Raw genomic sequence first — 19,752 nt, 5'->3', positions numbered from 1 at the left:
TGGAACTTTGTATTTAGCTTATCAATTGCTAAAATGATACAGCATCTATACTATCTTCATTAAAGACACTATTAATTAATCACTGGTTTGGGGAAATATATTTCTGTTACATCTTTAGAATTCTTCCTAATAGTTGTCTACACAGCTAATACCAATGGATTAAACGCTTGAGGTGAGATCCAAATGAGAAAGGTACATTCAAAGATATGTATACATTGCAGAATATTTGGCAACTCATCCGCCTATACAAACAAGTCTTTCTTTGACTGTGTCTGATGATTCTCATGTGAGCCATGCTTTTGATAACTTTTATTCTAGCATCATGTAAGACAAATGAAACAACTTATATGGAAACATTCTGGAAGTTCTGGCATTGAACACTGGTACATTTCCCCCTTTATCTCTTGCCCTTCCCCTTGAGTTGTTACTGTTTTGATTTAAGAAAAGTTTATTTCTTATAATGAGAAACCAAGCTTAATTCTTGATTTAAAACTAAAATATATTAAAATAGCTTAATTTTGATTTGATTTCATAATTTTTTTCTATCACATCTACAATTAAAATAAATTAGCAATAACCACCAAAACTCAAAAAGATGATCTTAGAAAGTTAACAATGAGGAAAAATAATGGCAGAAAGTTGGGTGCAAAAGTTGATGATTCAGAACATCCCACTCACAGTCTCTCATCTCTCTGGCCAGTTGAGCCATGATTTTGTCCAATCACCAGATGGTCATCCAGTCATGAGCATAGATGGACTGTATCCTCTAAGTTGCTTTCTTCTAGCATGAGTGATGGAATTAAAACAAAACAACAAGAACAGCAGAAACCACTATTTGATCCTAAACACAGATACTCATAATGGCTAAAGATCATAGAGAAAATTCTTGAAGTTTCTTTTATGCAAGTGGCTATACATTTGTAGAAAATTAAAACTATCTGAAATGTTCACTGTAATGGTTAAAATTCTCATGAGGGGATACAGAAAAATCAATGATTAAGCAAGTAAACACCATGAAACAAATGGCAGATAGTAAAGGCATGTAAAAGCAGTCACTGTAGATGGAAAATGTGATTTAAAAAATGAGGAGATGGATAAAGCAATACATTTTGAGAAGATGCTATTAAGCCAGAATCTGAGAGATTGGAAGGAACCAGCAGGACTGCAGTGATACGGAAGCATAAGCAGTCTAGAGTTGAAAGGAGGTTTTTCTGTACAAAACTCCAAAATCTATTTAATGTAGCCAGCACAGGTGGTTAAAAGCTCATGTTGCACAGAGTGAACAAGAAATATCTATGTTTTCAGGTAAAAAGGGTGTGTTAATTAAGCAGAGAATATGCAAGATGGTAGGAGTTTAATCCGACCTAATTCTTTATCTGGCATAGCCTCTACAGAGTTTGTGAAAGAAATGTGGACTCTTGCGCTGGATAGAAGGGATAAGGAGACACGAGTTTCTTAAAAGATGAGAGTGCTCTGATTCTCTGAAAACATGCATCAGTAAAATAAGCTTTAGGACTGTTAATTTTTTGAACCCAGCAATCTGTGTGGGCTGCTAATAGTCACAAGGAAATGTAGACATATACAGAAATATGCTTCTTTTCTAACTAGGTCTGCCTTATCTTCATCATGAGACTTAGCTGTACTTGGAGACTATCAGTTGTAGGTGTACTTCAAAGGCCCTGTGTGTCTGACTTTTCATGTTGTCTAAATTTGCAACCTGAACACTGTATTTCCTTAAGTTTTGAAGAGCAATGTGTTTATAGCACCTAGAAAGGGATCAGGATGAAAGAATTTCAGAAAGCAAGATGTTATTATTGTATTTACCATCACATGAGAAAATAATCAAAGGAAGACAGCCAGGGAGGGGCAGATCCCATGTAGAACAGCACTCCCACGCAAACTGAAGCCTGAGAGGGAGCAGACAAGAGGAGGGAGAAAACCAGGAAGCCCAGCGTGAAAATTAACCCCATCAAAGACTGAACACTACAACCAGGCCTCTGTATGTGGAAAGTTTTACCTTGTGGAACCTCAGAGAAGAAAATTATACCTACTAGAGGATATAAAAGAGTTATTAAAAAATCATTTATCATATGTTTAAATAATACAGCTGCTAAAATGAACCTTTAAAGTAAACCTGCATGGAACTAATTAGTTCAGCATTTTTCCTATAACTTCATCTCCTTTTGCGATTTATTTAAGGAAAGATGGGTTCCAACTATTAACTCAAAAACATAGAGTGTGTGATAAAATTCGTATTTAAAAAGAATAAATTTCATAAGTGAGTCTTCATATATAACTACTTTAAATACTAGGTAAAATTTAAAAGTTCACTAAGAACTCTGAGCAGAAGCATGTTCAGGAAATTGACACTCCCGAGTGCATGGTCCATTTTTATCATTTATTACCTGGCTAACATTGTGAATTCCTCTGCTCACTGCATGAATACACATGGGTGCACACACCCTTGTATGTACAAAGCACACATAGCATAATACGTACACCACTCCCATGCACAAATAAATAAGTAAAATCTTATAATTATAGTTTAACATTCATGATTAAAATGACCATTTTACAGTAAAAGAAACATAAAAATAATTATAGGTTCTAGTCCTGTGCTCTATAATATTGGTGTCAATAGCCACGAGAGGCTACTGTGCACTGAATATATAGGCAACGTGATGAAGAATCAAATTTATAGAAAATTTTAAAGTTTATTTTTACTTATACATGTGCATGTGTGACTGCTTGCCTGTAAGTTCATTACAAGCATGAAGGTTCTTGAGGAGGACAGATGAGGGTGTCTGGAACCAGAGCCATGGTGGTTTTTATATCCCTTGATATAGGTGCTGGGAATCTAGCCCTCAGTTGAGAAAATGTGTTGGTCAGATTGCCTGTATGAAAGTCTTTGGAATATTTATGGATTAATAATTCATTTGTGGCCTAGCCATTGTAGGTGTGCCATCCCTGGGAGGATGGTCCTGACTTGTATAAGAAAAAAAGTTGAACAAGCAATAGAGCACAAGACAATAGAATTAGCATTCCTCTAGGGCTTCTGCTTCAGCCCCTGCCTTTGGGTTCTTGTCTTAAGTTCTTGTTTCAAATTCTTCTTGTGATGGACTGCAAATTGTAGGACTAAATAAGCCCTTTCCTGTACAAGTCGCTTTTGCTTATAGAGATTTATCATAGCAACAGAAATCTGACTACTATAGGGAATAATAATAATATGGCTATTATTTTTGTTGTTATTGTTTGGGTTTAATTTTGATCTGTGTAAGAATAAATGAACTCCAGGTTTTAAAGATTGGTGTGAGAGAAAGGAAACTACTCCATTCGTTTAGTTGCCTCAGTGGGTAAAGCATTTTTCATGAAATTATGAAGGTATGAGCTGAATTCCCAGAACCCAGTTGAAGCAGACTCAGTAGTCCACCCCAGTTCCTGTGTCTCTATGCTGAAATAAAAGACTTAAGTGTTGAGCTCTGGGACAAGGTAGCCTGGCACATGCAGTAGAAAACAAAGAGATCTTATCACAAACAGGCAGAAGGTGAAGATGGATACTTCATAAGGTAGTTCTCTAACCTGTATACGTGCACTGTAATAGAGGAGAAGGAAAACACATAGACATACACAGAGGTAGTTGGGTGGGTAGGGACAGAGACAGACAGAGAAAGAGAAACAGAGATAGGCAGAGACAAAGAGAGATAATGTGTGTGTAAACATATCCTTCACACATATCATAACCCAATTCCTCCCATACATTTATCATATAAATACAAACAAAAATGAATTTTAAAGAAGAAACAAATGTTCTCTCCAGTACAAGAGATACATCACCTCCATTTTTAGAAAGTAACTAGACTGGAGAGGATCAAATATAATCTTTGTATAAATGGTACTATCTCAACTCTGAATTTAAAGAGCATAGACTATTAGACAAGAATTTAAGTTGGGTCTTAAAACAACTCCGATCTGTAATCAACAAGCTTTACCATAAAATCTCTATTAACCCTGTCTTCTTATCTTCCATTTCAGTGGCTAAATAGAGATAATGATGCATATGTCACTAGCAGTAGAACACTTGTTTCAGCAGGTACACAGTGACTATGGTATACATGTATCTATTTATAAGTATTCACTATAATATGAATATAGCAAAACATAGGAAGTACAAAATACATATACACTCATTTTTCAAGGATATTATTATTTTACATAAGAGTAAACATGAAAGGCATAAGTCACAAAGCAATTACACACCAGTTTGGAGTGATGATTAATAAAAGGGTTATTTATTTAAAGGAAAAACTTACAGATCACTGTCCTAGACAACACCCCTCTGCATGGCCAGGAAAGGAGAGTAGTAGCAGGAAGCAGAATCAGAAGCAAAAGAGAGTGCATGCATGGCTACAGCTGCTTTCTAAAGCAAAAGAGACCATGCCCAAGTGGGCTGGTATCTTAAAGGCTATTGGCTGAAGGAGCGGAAGGGGCTTCTGCAGCATAAACATTTAAATTTAGAAAAAAAAGGAAGAATTAAACAAAAATAAAACATCATTAATGTAATAACTAGTGCAAAGATTGTGAAATGGTACGCAAATACACAGAATCTGAGAATCTTTCTGAGAACACTAGGCATTGGGTCACCTAACTGAATCTGGGGACTGTAAAAAATCTGGCAATGATTAAAGGTTACTGAATGTGTAATGACTTAAATTCATTCAAAAATCAAGTGCCCTTAATCTGAGATAGGTCTTCCTCACTAGTCTATAGTATATCTTGTGACTTCATAGTCACCTTGGCACTGAACAGCACAGCATGTGCTCTTTACAAGGTGCATTCTGTCACACCACCCAGTGCCAATGAACACTGCCCAGAACACCCTGGCTCAGATTTGAGACTACTGTATGTCATGTATTTCTATGTTTTTACTGACATACAAAATTTTGCTCTTACAGAAATAAAATGGATCAATTAATGGAAAATTAATACTTCAACATTTACCTACTATTATTCCTCAACAGGTAAGTATCATACTAATATGCCTTTGGAGTATAATGTGTTAGAATGTTTGATATTAAAAATCACTACTTGAGTTGCTGGCATGAATTTCATAATAAGCAACAGATGAATTGTGGCTTGGAACTAGAACAGAATTTCTAAGAATTGCTGAAATGGCCTTAGATATAGTTCTGCCACTCTGTACCATATATTTATGCAAAGTGCCATTCTTGGCATTAGTGCTTGTAAAATCAAAATATCAATTAACTGTGAAACTGCAAAGATGTTCTATGTCCTGCAGTTTCAAATATATCACCACAATTTAATATGTTATATAAAAACACTTAAAGCACATCCTTCTTATTCATATGCAAACTTGCTTTTGTTTCTAATGAATGCTAATTTTATCCATACCAAAGAATTATTTCTGAGTATATTTCTCTATCATTTATCACCAGTATTTAATTAACAGATTTAGTTTATCAACTCTATGTAAAATTTTCTCAGTTGAGAAGTGTCACAAATAGAAAAGTTTAAGAAGGAAGTCCTGGTTTAGAGGATATAAAGTTCATGCCTGACAGGTGCCTCAACGATAGTATGTTTGTCACCAATAACCACCCTAGTTTAATACCTGAGACCCACATATGTAAGGGGAGAACTGACTCCTAAAAAGTCCCTGATACCCACACAGACACTGCATGAATGAATACACACACACACACACACACACACACACACACACACACACACAGTAGATGTATCAAAATTTCTAAAAGATTATTTTCAGCTCAGATATCATGGTTATTTAATTCTAAAAGACAGTTTTCCTGGAACACAGCCTTTCTGTGTTCAAGCCGAAAATAAAGGATGGGGCATAGAATGTAGCTGGTCCCATGCAGAAGAAGAGGAAATTCTTAGGCATGCTCGGAAGCCCAGGAAAGGTAATCTAATTAAATGTGCTACTAGGTGTTTCACTTGACTGGATCTTAAGAATGAGGAGAATATAGACACATAAGGAAGAAGGGAAAGGGACTTCAGAGGTACAGTTCTCAAGCTTTGACATGGGGTTGCTTAAGCGAAAAGTTTGGAACACTGTGAGGCTTAGGCACATCCTCAAACATATGTTTGTTTAAAAGGAAGCACAGTAGCAGGTGCCTGTCTTCTGCTGTGTAAATGGCATCCAGCATCCCTGCTGCAGGCGAATTCAGATCCCAACACAATGAGTTCCAAATGTGCCCACTGGACACCTACTCACACAGAAATTTAAATAGTAATCTGTGCCGCAGAATCTGCACCCCACCAGCATGTCCTTGATGCAATTGTCATGCTGTTCTAGATCCTGAGAATAAATCAATTTGCATGACAGCAGGGTTTGATGTAAAGAGCCCAGGGCAGAAGGCAGAAGCCCAGCTCCTCTATCCAGCTCATGACAATTATTACCACAGTAACCTTTTCTCCAGTACATTCCCTGGGCACATGGGTACCTGGGTTGTGCTAAGCCTCGTATGAACCATGTTCATGTGCAGAATGGTCTTGTTTGCTGAGAATACCTTATGTCAACTTTCTGTTCTTGGAGTGAGACAATTCAATACCCTCCTATGTAAGAGGCCCCTGTTCTCCAGCTGTTTTGCTTGTGAGACAGTGTCTCGGTGACATTAGGTATTCTAGGCGGTGGGCTCTCTAGTCAACCCATTTACTTATAACTGCTTAATCCTTACTTTTGGAGTTGCTACTAAGTTCCATACAAATTTGGATTTGCAGCTCAACTATCACCTATGTTTGCCCCAGTCATTGTGACTTTGGCAGGCACACATTTACTCTGAACCACACAGCTCTGTGAGTGTAAAATGTACACCAACTTTGAAAAACATGGTGTGAAAATAAATTGAAATGGCTCAATATTGTTTTCTTTTGATTGAAAACTGAAACAAGCTTCCAGATGTGCATACTCAAGTAAAATATAAATATTACATGTAAGACCACATATTTCTTTTTATCAGGTTAAAGCAGCTACTAGAAAACCTTTAAAATTACAAATTTCTGCTGGAAAATAGAAAACTATCCCACCTGTTAAAATGATTATTAAAGCCCCAGGAGATTTCTTAACTGGTCTGTTACTTTTGTAGAATTCTGAAAATGTTGATTTCAATAAAGAGATGTGAAGAGTGGATGGAGTGAGATAAATTTACAAACACAATTTGCATGTTTTTATTTACATGTATGTGTGTGTCTTCTTGCCTGTCAGCATGTGTGCCATATGCATGCAGTAACTACATGTCGAGAAAACAGAGTCAAATATCCTGGAACTATGTTATAGTTGGTTGTGAGCTATCTGGTGTCAGTGCTGAGAATCAAACCCTGGACAAGCAAGTGCCTTAAAATGCTGAGACTAGCTTTGTGATGCATATTTCTGTTAAATAAGGTACTATTTACAGAAGTGGAAAAATAGATGAGAATCTTCCAAGATAGTAATCCATTTAACCAAACAAGGAAAAAATTTTGGAACTTAGCCCCAATTATACTTATGAGTTCATATTGGTGTTAAGCCCTTTGTGGGCAAGAATAGTGCCTTTATACATCTTGATATATATGGTATATATGGCTGCTGGACCAAAATTATCTCAGGGCATATACCTTGAGGCCTGTAAAACAGAGGAAAGCCTGGCTTGAGTTTGAGAGAATTGAGTGAGGATGAGACAGCAAAATCTAGGTAGATGCTTCTTTAGCCAGAGGGAGGGATTTGCTGAGTCTCACTGGCTGGAGATACCCCCACATCACACCATGTCACTTAACCTATATAAGCTGTCACTCAGAATAATAAACTGAGTTCCTGCTTTGACTTGACTCCCTATTGCTTTTGATTGTCCTGAGTCATGGGGCTGCAGAATGGGCAGATAGTGTACTTACCTTTCTCTGGGGAATATGAGGGCTAAGGATGCCTAGCATATGGCTAGTTGGGAAACACTAAAGACTGACATCTTAGGTAGGGCCTCTTATCAACTCGATCTAAGAATCAACCGGAAACTTTTTGTTTTTCTAAACCATTGACCAATCTTTGTGGCATTTCATCAAGTATAGCCACTTTTGAGGTCAATGTCACCCCTGTGAGCAACAGTTCTCCTAAAGCTGATGGACTCATGGGAAATTAATGATTGCTGAGATGTTGCAAAGCTGCAGATTCAAAGACAGAGGATCTTGGGTTGTCTTTACACCCTACTAGCCATTCCTTCCCCACTGGTATCTGCCCTACTGTCATTTCACTATCGTGTAAAATCTTTTAGGATACATTAACAGATTTATGGCATCTACCAAGCCAAAAGCTATAGCTGTCATCACATAACAGTTAAAGCCTATAATTGAAATTTCTCTACTTTGTTGCAAACTACCCTTCCTAACATGCTTCTACAAGTAAAGTTTGAAAGTGTGCTGATCTATTACTTTTTCCTGTTACCATGAAAAGTTTAATATAAAATAAGAATTGGAAAATGGAATTTGGTATAATCTGAATATGTGTTTCCAGGCCATGGTCACTCATCTTGGTTTAAAAATGAATTATGGCTTATCTGCTTTGAGGTGATGGTTGTACTTTTAAGTCATTCTCATCTGTACAATAAAGAGATTAAGTGCCATCGCTCCTCTTAGTTCTGCAATTCTGCAATACTTGATTGATGAGTACAGGCCAAACTGTTGCATCTAACACTAGTTTTAAAATATTTTCTGATCTATTTAAAACTATAATGAGGGGGTTCTTAGAGAAAATTAGAAAAATAAACATTTTGATTCCAATTTTAACAGATGAATTCATAAAGGAGAGTAAAGGAGAATTTCTTCAATGGCAAGAGTTGCTGGTCTGTGACCAAAGCTTCCTGGATCATCTATTGAAATTCTTTAGAAGAAGACGACAATTAAGATAATCTCTTGAGGATCACAAGAGAAACTCAAGAGGCATTGTGATTCAGTCCACAAAAGTCTAGCTTTGAGTATGCATTGTAGGTAAAGTAGGACTCTGGTAAACCAAATGTCAGCCTGTTGTAAGGAGTTCTAAGAAGCTACCACCTCAAGGCCCAGAGATTCCTTCAACATACAGCATCATGATCATGGCATGCCTCTGGCTTTCTACACTATCTAGAAATGACATTAAATAAAAAAAGAGTATGGATGAGATAGAGACAGATGATAGATAAAAGAAAGACTAATAGATGAAAGATAGATTATAGAGGAGGAGGATAGATTATAGAGAAGAAGAAGAAGAAGAAGAAGAAGAAGAAGAAGAAGAAGAAGAAGAAGAAGAAGAAGAAGAAGAAGAAGAAGAAGAAGAAGAAGAAGAAGAAGAAGAAGAAGGAAGAGGAGGGAGGAGGAGGAGGAGGAGGAGGAGGAGGAGGAGGAGGAGGAGAGGGTCAGTATTTACATGTGCTAAATGATTTTACATGTGCTAAATGATCCATTTCTTTGTTTCACAACTACGAATTTCTTCTTATTTCTTCTTCTTCTTCTTCTTCTTCTTCTTCTTCTTCTTATTATTATTATTATTATTATTATTATTATTATTATTATTGTTTTCGAGACAGGGTTTCTCTGTAGTTTTTGAAGCCTGTCCTAGGCTGGCCTTGAACTCACAGATATCTGCTTGCCTCTGCCTCCTGAGTGCTGGGATTAAAGGCATGTGTCACTACCGCCTGGCTGAATTATCTTAAACCTTGTTTTTTCCCTACAGGTCAGAGCATCATTTTTTCTAGAAGGAGGTCTTTATGTATTTTTCCAGGCTGCCTACACATATACTTTCTTTCCTAGTGTGCTATTCAAATACAAATGTACTTGAAGAAATGCTATAGTGGACCCACATGAATGTTATTCACACAAGGTACGAAGGAGAGAGTGGGGAACCTATGGGGATCAAGAAGCTTTGGTCATTTTGTTATCTGTACTAAATATCCTGTCTTTGATCTTTAGTTTAACTGTTTTCAAAATAAGCATTAGATTAATGCTGCATTCCTTTTAAGTACATTGGATACACATAAAGGCTACCTAAGGTTGGGTATTTAGATTAGAACCAATTACGGTTAGGTCCCTAGCTTCTCTGATAATTCCAAGGTTAACAACCTCTGTTGTAGGTGAAGCAGCAATTTTTGATGAACCAGGTGAATAATATTAATAGCTAGGAAGTCATTATGAGAAGGGGAGGCCAGGAGAGAAAGTTCTACAGTACTGAAAGAGCAGTGGACAAATTAACCATGGCAGGAAGACTAGGTCCAGGGTAGCCTGGTAGAAAGATAATAAAGATAAACAAGTAATTCTAAAGATCTTAACCCTCCACTTAAAATCTGAAAAGTAAGTGGAATTAATTATAATGATTAATTTTGTTACTGTCATTTTCATATGCCACATCCCACTTAGATCCCTTCCTCTTTCTCTCTCTTGAATTTATCTGTTGCTGGGCTTTCTGTTGTGACTTAAACAGTCTGGACTCTCCTTCAGCTGCATGCGATGCCCCATGATGATATACAGTCAATATGTGATTTAATTTTTCTATCAACATAAAACAGGGCAGCTTCATATTGATGTCTATTGCTTTCAATTCCATATGAAAGTGCAATCATTTTAGCATAGAACAATTATATATCGCCAATAAGATCATTCAGGTTTTTTACATAGATCTGTAAGTTGAGTTACCTACTTCATACTCTTGTGTTTCATATTGAGTTGACCAAATTTCAATCATTCAGTAGTCACATGTAACTATAGTGACTACAAAACTGGAAAGCACAGATCTAAGTCTTGTCATGTTTTATCCCATAGCCAAAGATATTCTTACAAACAGAAAAATCTTGGGTCCTTAATAAAAGCTAGTCCATGTCTTTATACAGTGGGATTTGTGAAGTTGTATACTTCCCAACAGTCACCAGCTTGACTCTAACATCTGGCCTCACCTACTTTGCTAACAAGTCCACTACCAGGGTCTTCTGATAACAATCACTTACTCTCAGTGACTGTAAGGGCATCCTTTATTGCTCTGAGCATCTGCTTGTGTTATTTGTTTCTCCTGAGATTATCTCCAGCTCCAGCCTTCTCTCTGTTTCCTCATTGCTAATGGTCACCTTAATTCAGTTTTGATGTCAGTTTTAGGTCCATTTCCACACTGCACCTCTCTCTTATCTCTATCCAACTTCTAGATTATTGAAATTTTCAGTTCTTCTGTTTTCTTTTGGGATCACATGGACATCATGTATGTTAATTATACCTCTTGTCCATCATTAGTATCTGATGTATAATAGGCAGTGAGAATTCACCATTTGGGAAAGGGAGTCTAGTTGGACAAGAAGGGAAAAAGGAAAACAGGAAGATAACCTCCTTCATATTAAAGTTGAAAAACCATTTTCTATATGGAATATTCTCAATCCAACGCTGGTGTATTGAACCAGAGGAAGAAATCAGCATGGAGTAAAAGGTACTAGGCTCTGCACTAGAAGACCACATTTGTTAAGGAGTCAGGCTGTATGAGTTCATTTGGACAAACCCCTCAGTTTTCCAAGCTTCCGCTCCCCCCTGGCCAGTAGGATTGAATAATGTTTAATCACGCAGCTGCCATGGAAGTTCACTGAAAATATGCTCCCAAAAGTTTTTGTCAACTGCAGAGCCATGAAACAGTGAACAAGCATAGTCCAGACATCACAGCCCCTTACCAGCTCCACTCCAGGTGCTGAGTTTCATTTTCCACTTGAGCTTAGAAGTCAAATATTTAGCTGTGCTAATAGGGTATTGAATCTTTTTATTATGGCCCCACCACAGAGTGTGTGCAGCTTTGCCGAGATAATAAAAGATGTTAGACCTGGTGTCGCCACTGTTTAATGCAGAAATGCTATGAGAACACACCTGGGGTGCGTCTTTGAATAGAATCAGTGGCAAAGTCATCCATGTCCCCAACAGAGATAAAAGCATTAATATCCTATTTCACCCTCAGCCCACACTAGCATGATGTTGATTAAAATTATTTTCTACAGCTTGACTTAACAAAAAGAAATTGTAAGTGTGTGTGTGTGTGTGAGAGAGAGAGAGAAAGAGAGAGAGAGAGAGAGAGAGAGAGAGAGAGAGATATGAAGGGAAAGAAAGAGTTAACAGATGTTACATATGATGTCTCTGCTTGATATCTGGCTTCAGATCTAGTTTCAACTGCATAGATTTCATCATCCTATGGATTACATGACATTAGTGAGGTTTGGCAAAGGGCCTAGGCATCCTTTGCACATTATCTTCTGTACCACTGTGTAGGTATCTGTGTGCTTGCTGGCTCAAGCACGTTTTACCTGAGATAAAGGACAAAGCCTCTGCTAGCATGTCTACATGCTTGGTGAGAAGATGTATGGGTGAAGGTGAGCATGCTAGTTCTCTGGGCAGGTGAAAATATATGAGGTGTGGTGTTACAAGAAAACAGTACAGGTGGTAACTGCTAAAACTTATTGTTTGGGGAAGTGAACCTGTATGCATTATATGGTAGCAGGTATATGCCAAGAAAATATGTCTTTAATTGACAATTATAGTATTAGGATATAAAAGAATAGAGAAGAACATGCAGAAGCATGTATGACCTATGTTTCTGTATAAGATGGTTCTAAATGTGTGTGTGTATACATTTGATTGCACAGACAATTATTAAATATTACATATGTGTTTGTCGTTTGATACTGGGAACAAGTTATAGGTATAATTATCAAATATTTTCTCATATAAAGCTCACAGTCTATGGCAAAACTTTGCAATTGGACCTGATAATTCTTTTTTTTTCTTTCTTTTTTTTATTGAAAAAAAGGAAAAAAAAGTTTCTGCCTCCTCCCAGCCTCCCATTTCCCTCCCCCTCCTCCCACCCTTCTCCCCCTCCCCCCACTCCTCTCTCCTTCCCTCTCTAGTCCAAAGAGCAGTCAGGGTTCCCTGCCCTGTGGAAAGTCCAAGGTCCTCCCCCCTCCGTCCATATCTAGGAAGGTGAACATCCGAACTGGCTAGGCTCCCGACCTGATAATTTTTTATAGCATGGAGTGACACTCTGTCTTGGAAAATACCTGAGGATTTCCCTGGTTTGTCCACATAATTAGTGTCTCCCAGGTGTGCCAAGCAAACATGTCTATATTCCTCACTTAATGTCCATAGTTAAAAATTACCATGTGTTGACATTTCCTAGTCTGTCAGGAAAGACAGATACCAAATGAATTCTTCAAAAATGTATTACATGTATGGCTAAGTACCATGAAACAGCAAGGCAGGGATCTGAGTGAACAATTAGGATGAACTGGAAAGACTACTAGCATGGGGTGTAAAATAGGCCATGCAAGGTGGAAAGATTCAGGTTGGCAATGGAAAATGGAAAAAATTGAGACAGAAACACACACACACATACACACCCAGACAGATATACATTTTTTTTTTACTTAAAATTTGTCAGCAAATTAGGAAGAGCATAAACCATATCTATTCCTGTCACAACAAGTATCCCCCAAGTTCCTTTTTTCAACCTAGAAATGAGGAAATGAAAACTCCAACATGTGAAAAGTCCCACAGACAGTCATACAATGATGTCACAAAGAATGAAGATTGGAATTCTTGCCTGGTTATCCTAAGTACCCCTTCCATCTTACAGAATAAATGTATGAATGACTTCTCTGGCCAAGCCAGTCCTTTCCTCCTAAAATATTAGCTTCTCCATAGAACCTTGCAAGGATCCTTATCATGGTGGCTCCTACCACTACCCGAGACCTCACCAATCTTGTCTGCCAATTTTATCATTGAAATCAGTATCTTTCAACAGAATTCAGATAAAGACAGGTTCCTTGAGGGGCTATGAGTTCCTTAGGGAGACAACTTTATCTTGCCTGCAACATCACCACTGCTTACAAAACCACTAATGTTGTACTGATGGAGCCAGATAAGGCATCATAAGAAAGCTAACTTTTAATCTAGGTTCTCATCAGCTATATATTCATGCAAACATTGGTTTATTCTACCATTCATGAACTCACCCATGTATCTAGAACTCAGTACTAAAACACAAACTACACAATTACAAATGAAATGTAATGGTGGGTGGAAGGGCAAACATAGACTTTTACAAATATAGAACACAGTGATTGCAGAAAAAGATGTGCATTCAAGGTGAAATTATACCATCAGACACCATATTAAATTAAGAAAGAGTACATAGAATAAGACATACCTGAGCTATGTTGATAAAGTAAATATTCATTCACTGTGTAATCTGTGTGCCTCACATTTTGGTTCAAAATTTACATTACCATAGAACTGAATGCTCATTCTGCTAGTTTAAAATATGAGAATTCAAACCCGTAAAGTTCTGTAGATGATAAGTAGAAACCTAGAGTTCAGTGTATCAAGTAGGCAGTGTCAGAAAAGTAGGATTGGTACAAATTAGAGGACACTGACGTGGGATTTTCCTCAGTCTGCTTTGTAAATAGGTTTTACTGTCATTGGTCAATAACGAAACTACTTTTGGCCAATGGTTTAACAGAGTAGAGCCATGCAGGAAATCTGAACAGAGATGTAGAGAGAAAGAAGGCAGAGTTAGTGAGCAGCCATGTAGCTGCCAGAAGAGACAGAGGCCTCTGCTGGAGTGTGCCAAAACTTTGCCTGTAGGCCATGACCTTGTGATGATGCACAGATTAATGGAGATGGTTTACTTTAATATACAAGAGCTAGTGCTGGGCAGTGGTGGCGCATGCCTTTAATCCCAGCACTTGGAAGGCAGAGGCAGGTGGATCTCTGTGAGTTCGAGGCCAGCGTGGTCTAAGAGAGCTAGTTCCAGGACAGGAACCAAAAAGCTACGGAGAAACCCTGTCTTGAAAAATCCCCCCCACCCAAAAAAAGATACAAGAGCTAGATAGAAATATGCATAATTTAACAGGCAAAGCATTGTTTCAATTAATACAGTTTTTGAGTGTGAGTGGCCTCCAATAACAGGATGCCTAGCAGAAAGAGCTCCATACTTGTTATAACTATGATCATAATACATGACCGATATGATATTAAGGGAGGAAAATTTTATTTTGGCTCATAGTTTCAAGAGATTATAGTCCATCTTGGTGGGAGAGGCATGGCTGTGGGAGCATGTGTTAGGTTACTCACATCTTAGCAGATGTGGAAACTTGAAGAAAGGCCAGCAACAGAACTTTGGTTATTACTTTCAAAAGACCTGGCCCTACTGACATACTTCAGTCAGCTATGCACAATCTCATGGAGGTTTCAGAGAGTCTCTAAAATAGCACCAGCAACTAGGGAACAAGTGGTAAGAATATAAGCCTGCAGTGAACATTTCATATTGAAGCTATACAGTATATAAAGGCAGCAACAAGGTTAGTTCCTGGTAGATTTATGTGGTTGATAAAGATCTAAATAACACTAGACAAAACCTAACTGATTTTGAATGTGGGGGATGGGGGGTGGGATTTGTCATGACAGTTACCCTTGATTGTCAGCTTGATTAGATCTGAAATCAACCAAGGGGCAGGGCTTTGGGCAGATATGTGAAGGGTTTTCTAGGAAAAATTAGCAGAGATGAGAACACATTCCCGTAGCATCTTATTGTGCTCCAAATATTAAAAGGACTGTGAGAATGCAGTGACAACTGCCTTGCTCTGTTGCTTACCAGTGAGTGTGACAAGCTTTGTTGCTGTAATGCCAAGCTAGCATTTCTTTTAGAGGATTGGGTTGAGACAGGATTTCACTGCATAGCTCTGGCTGTCCTGGAACCCAAAGATGTCTGCCTGCCTCTACCTCCCAAGTGTTGGGATTTAAAATGTGCTCCACCACCCAACAAAAAAAAACTGACAATTTTATTACTGACATAAAACTCCATTTTCTTTGAGTTCCAATGTGGGCTGAAGTTGAAAAAAAATCTTCAAAAATCTTCCATCGCTTTCCATCTATTTAAAATTGCTAAAACATCCAGCAATTTTGAACTGAGTGGCTTTTAGGTCTCAGTTCCTCTACTACTGTAAAATTCTCTGTTGTTGCCTAGCCCCAATCAGTAATATGCTATTCTATTAAATGCCTTTTGATATGTATGTGTTATATAAGTTCTGCTCCACTAGAGAGCCATACCTAGTATAGCCTCCCATCATAAATGGGGCATTTATAAGAGCTTGAGTTTATATAGCAATATGGAGGGATGCAAAGAAAAATTTGAAGCAAGAGTAAGATAAGGACAGCCTGGTGGTGGTGGTGCAAATCTTTAATTCAAGCACTAAAGAGGCAAAAACAGGCACATGTATTGAAGGCCATCCTGATCTACAGAAAGAGTTCCAAGACAGAGAAACCCCATCTCAAAAAACATGCAAGCAGGCAGGCAAACAAACAAACACAAAGAGTAAGATAAGGCCAGCTCCAAGTATGGAAACTGGATGAGGCTAGAGTGAGGGGTTTTTGATAATAAGCTAAAGAATGTTTGCAGTCATGTGAAAATATATTGGAAGAGTTAAAAAAAAATTCTGTTTGGCCTTTTATTCTCTGCCTGTCAATCTAACCCATTAGAATGGAAGTTCCTGAGTTTATTTGATTTCAGCAAACGATGTATTCGTTATGTTTTCCTCCCCTTTCTCACTTTGTTTTCCCTATGGACCACATATCATTTCATACAATGGCCCGAAGGTTCTGTTTTCACCAAGAAATGTACATTTGGGGTTGTGGGTGTCCATAAAACATGAAATTAACCAGTGTCATATTATTCACACCCTCCTCCCTGCTCACCCAGGAACTCAAATTAAATTTCACACTGAACTAACTGAACAACTGACATGCTCCACAAACAACAGGAACAAGGGTGTTGATAGCAAAAGGTAGATGTCCCTGTCATCAGACTGTGCCAACTCCACCCTCTCTGTTCTTAAGCTGTTTATTTACTCCCTCAGGACCAATAGGATCTGCTCTCAAATATTTAAGTGCATAGCCATGTCCAGATAATAAACAGCATCTCTGTCAGTCTGAATAACAGGAAATAGTGGAGAACTTAGTAGGTGGGGAATCCAGGGTTCTAATAGATAACCAACAACACACAGTGATCTCGGCAGCTTTCTATATATAAGAGTTATTTGAAACTCATGACAACTGCCTTGTGACTTCAGATATAAGGTTTTTAAAGGTAGCAAAGAAAGCCCTAACAAAAGTCTGTATTTTAAGGTACTCTCTTAAGAGAGAGAGAGAGAGCATGTGTACACATATGTACGCTCACACGCATGTCGATGAGCAAGTATGGAATTCAGAGGACAGAAAACTAATAGGAGTCAATTGTCCTGGACCATTCTGTGAATTTTAATTTCCAGGATTAATGGTAAGCAATTTAATAAATAATCACCAATTACACTTCTCAAAACACCTCTATCATGTGGTACCATGTATGCCCTTTTGCTTTCTGAGGCCTGGGTCAAGACTTAGTTCCATGTGGGTCCCTATACAAAGCAGTGCTCTGCTCACATCAGACATATACTCTGCTTAACACAGGATATCAAGGACTGTTACTGTGTTTTTATCTTCCAGTGCTTTTAAAGTGATTTAAGAGTTTGCTGTTATGATAGTTAAACTGAGAGAATGCATCTGATGGGTGCTAATGAGCAACATTTCTCTCAGGATCTGTCTACATTTTTGTTGCTCAGCACAGTATGCTGATAAACTTTGGAGCACAGGAAACCTCCAGGGAAGAAAAGGAGAGAAGACAGACCTAATGGTGAAGAATGATCCCACCAAAAGGCATTTTTGCAATTACCTAGTCCACAGTGTAATGTCGTCTGCATTGTTTTCTCTAAAATACATTTTTCTTAAATTTTCTGCCTCTTCTGAAACAATTAAAAAATAGTTACTATCAGAGTTGTTTATATAAAGGCATTTTCTATACATGGTTAGTGTATATAATGAGAAGATTTCAAAGATTATATTAGCATAGGCCTTGTTCAGTTAATTGAAGATCTTCCTTAAGATGGAGTTTTACTGAATATTAAGTAATAGCAACAATATATAGATCCTATTTTAGAGATCAAGATATAGAAAATGATAGATGATGATATATCGATAGATGATAGATAGATAGGTGTAGTGATGAGGCGAGCAGGCCTGCTTTTCTACCCACCTGGCTTCTGCAAGGTTAGCTTTACACCCAAAATAACAACACACTGCCTGGCCCATTAGTTTCAACCTCTTATTGGCTAATTCTCACATCTTGCTTTAACCCATATTTAATAATCTGTGCAGCACCACGAGATGGTGGCTTACCAGGAAAGATCCTAACCTGCATCTGTCTCGAGTCAGAGAATCATGGCGTCTGCCTGACTCTGCTTTCTTTCTCCCAGAATTCTGTTTTGTCTACTCCACCCACCTAAGGGCTGGCCTATCAAAAGGCCAAGTCAGTTTCTTTATTTACCACTGAAAGTAACACATAGACAGAAGACCCACCTACATCAGATAGGTAGGTAATAGATAGGTGGATAGATAGATAGATAGACAATAGATGATATGCCTATATGTTTCTCTCTGTGTATGCATTTCTCTCTGTGTTTTTCTCAGTGTATATTCTACTTCCTCAACTTAAACTCTTACTATTTTACCTCTTCTGGCTTGTTGTCCCTTCTTCCCTGATGATACAAGGAGCTGTACAACCAAAGAGGGTGCATAAAGAAAGATTCAGACTCTAAGACAGGGCCAGAAGTAAAGATGTTTATGCAGTGGGATCTCTGGACTCCTTTCATTGGATGTCATCATGTAAGTTGTTTCTACTAAGTTTTGGTCAGAAGTATGTGGCATAGGTTTCCTATGCCTTTACTATGGTCCCAGAGAGAAACCCACCTCTATGTTCTTCATAGACAGGTCCTCACACCTCCCTCCAATTATAGGAGGTTGCATCTTGGAACAGGGATAGGCCAGACTAAATTTCTGCTGGAGGCTAATGAGATATATCACATGAAGGTGACACCTGGGTCAGACAAGCACCTGCTCTTCTGAGGCCTGAGGCATGTTTGCTAACATGCAAAGGAATTTGCTGCTGAGGCTGGAATTATAACAGTTTGCCAAAGATTCCTTATACACATTAAAATTTGGAATATATTTTAAAATTCCCCCAAGAATCCAATAAGTGTAGAATTCCCTGGGGATGGGAGTGGAGAGACGAGAGATCAGATTCTGAATTCTCTCATTATGGTTGAGAGGGTATTGAGTGATGCATATTACCACTGTGGGCAGGAGAAGAACTCATTTTGAGTTACCTCACTAATTTTGTAGCTTCAGCAATGCTCAGTTCTCTGACTTGTCACATATAGACTAAAAATGTAAAATATATCCTCCTATGTCAGAGAGATGGCTGAGAAGGTAAAGAACTTGCCATGCAAGCTAGAGGACCATTATTCAGATTCCCAGCATCCACTTCAGAGCTCTCTTGGTATGAGGGCCCACTTGCAATCCCAATGCTCAGTAAACAGAGATAGCACAAATCCTCGAGGCAAACTGGCAAGCTTGATGAAAAGAATCAGTGAATTGAAGTCAATGTTTAACCAGAGACTCCTCCACAGTAAAAATCAATCAATCATTCATTCAATCAATAAACAATAAATAAGTAAAACAACCGCAAAAGAGCAATAGAAGAAGACACTTAATAAACATTTAATGTCAACTTTTTCCCACACACATAGGTGTATGTGCACATGCACACACACACACCACATTCACAAACACATAGCCTAAACATTTCTCATTGTTCAATAAATAAATGCTACTGTT

Source organism: Microtus ochrogaster, chromosome 10, assembly GCF_000317375.1.
Source record: "Microtus ochrogaster isolate Prairie Vole_2 chromosome 10, MicOch1.0, whole genome shotgun sequence".
NCBI classification, from domain to species: Eukaryota; Metazoa; Chordata; class Mammalia; order Rodentia; family Cricetidae; genus Microtus; species Microtus ochrogaster.
Note: the sequence above shows the minus strand (reverse complement) of the source record.